Genomic DNA, 2,358 nt, shown 5'->3' on the forward strand with positions numbered 1-2,358 from the left:
ACTGGGCGCACCCAGCCCCACTGAGCGCACCCAGCCCCTCTGGGCGCACCCAGCCCCTCTGAGCGCACCCAGCCCCTCTGAGCGCACCCAGCCCCTCTGAGCGCACCCAGCCCCTCTGAGCGCACCCAGCCCCTCTGAGCGCACCCAGCCCCTCTGAGCGCACCCAGCCCCTCTGAGCGCACCCAGCCCCTCTGAGCGCACCCAGCCCCTCTGAGCGCACCCAGCCCCTCTGAGCGCACCCAGCCCCTCTGAGCGCACCCAGCCCCTCTGAGCGCACCCAGCCCCTCTGAGCGCACCCAGCCCCTCTGAGCGCACCCAGCCCCTCTGAGCGCACCCAGCCCCTCTGAGCGCACCCAGCCCCTCTGAGCGCACCCAGCCCCTCTGAGCGCACCCAGCCCCTCTGAGCGCACCCAGCCCCTCTGAGCGCACCCAGCCCCTCTGAGCGCACCCAGCCCCTCTGAGCGCACCCAGCCCCTCTGAGCGCACCCAGCCCCTCTGAGCGCACCCAGCCCCTCTGAGCGCACCCAGCCCCTCTGAGCGCACCCAGCCCCTCTGAGCGCACCCAGCCCCTCTGAGCGCACCCAGCCCCTCTGAGCGCACCCAGCCCCTCTGAGCGCACCCAGCCCCTCTGAGCGCACCCAGCCCCTCTGAGCGCACCCAGCCCCTCTGAGCGCACCCAGCCCCTCTGAGCGCACCCAGCCCCTCTGAGCGCACCCAGCCCCTCTGAGCGCACCCAGCCCCTCTGAGCGCACCCAGCCCCTCTGAGCGCACCCAGCCCCTCTGAGCGCACCCAGCCCCTCTGAGCGCACCCAGCCCCTCTGAGCGCACCCAGCCCCTCTGAGCGCACCCAGCCCCTCTGAGCGCACCCAGCCCCTCTGAGCGCACCCAGCCCCTCTGGGCGCACCCAGCCCCTCTGAGCGCACCCAGCCCCTCTGAGCGCACCCAGCCCCTCTGAGGCACTGAGCACTGACCTCGGTCTCAGCCGAAGGAAGATCAGAAAGGAAGCCGCTTAGTTTTAGTAGCTTTGTGACAATAGCATGAAACGCGGAATAATGAACTGTACATGCGCCTAATTACATAAATAATGCATTTGTGTAATTGTCAAGTAAGGGGTGGCTAATGAATCAATTATTTTTAATTGTCGGATGCTTGATTGTTTCAGAAATATAATTGATTGTAATCAAGGATCAATTGGATGTTGATAGTAATTATGTTTATCAGCTTAAACACATGACATCCGTGCCCCGTCGCTGCTTCAGGAAGGAGCGAGGTCCCCGACGGGAAGGGACTTGCTCACGTTCCTGCCGAAGTGGTGGCCGCGGACCTGCCCTTCTCAGGAGTATTTGGGCGAACATCCTGAGTATGGGCGGGGCCAGCCCTGGCAGGCTGGGCCGAGGGCACACGAGTATATTTATTTTGTGATAAAAGTAAATGATGCTCAACGTTAGAAAGGTCGATGTGACCTTCAGTGAGTAAAATACCCCCATCGCTCCCCCCGAAGTCGCCTTTTTGTTTCTCTTCCCGCCTTACCTGTGACTTCCTCGGAATGTGGTCACGTGCTTCACACGTTGTACCTGATAAATAACCCGGGTTGGTGACATGTGCAGGTTCCATGGAAGTAAAGGAAGAGAGCACGGAAAACACCCCCAGGAGAATGTTCACCCCGAACCCGGACCCTGCGGAAAAGGCCGGGGATCTGGGCAAAGGCGTGAGGCGACAGGTGTCACTCCCCTCTGAGGCCAGGTTTCCGCACGCGTGGACGTAACCACGTACATGCTAGTCGCTGCCCTAAACTCCACAGAAACCAACAATGGAGGCTGTCAGAATGTGAAGTTCTTCCGAGTGAGACCTGTTTGCCGAGGCAGGAACCCAGCCCGTTCTGTGTTCAGGGAAAGCGACGGTGAAGTGCTCATCCCCGTCCTGTTGTTTGTGATCACGGGCAATACGATGTCTATTTCCATCTCAGACCCTTTGAGTCTGTATGACCACCACTGACTAACCCACCGTGTTCGGAGCTGGGACGCCCGGCATTCCGTGTTCTGCCACCGCCGCTCCAAGCTGGGGTGCGGGTGAGCTCCTCCGCTGAGGGAGCGTATTGACTTCCAGTGTCTCCTTCATCGGATGAAAGATGGGCGCCGTGAGCCACCATCATCACCATTACCACCACCACCATCATCACCATCACCATCACCACGACCACCATTACCACCACCACCATTACCACCACCATCATTACCATCACCATCATTACCATTACCACCACCATCATTACCATCACCATCACCACCATTACCATCACCATCATCACCACCACCATCATTACCATCACCATCACCATCATCACCATCATCACCATCA

The sequence above is a fragment of the Myotis brandtii genome, unplaced genomic scaffold (genome assembly GCF_000412655.1).
Source record: "Myotis brandtii unplaced genomic scaffold, ASM41265v1 scaffold247, whole genome shotgun sequence".
Taxonomy (NCBI): domain Eukaryota; kingdom Metazoa; phylum Chordata; class Mammalia; order Chiroptera; family Vespertilionidae; genus Myotis; species Myotis brandtii.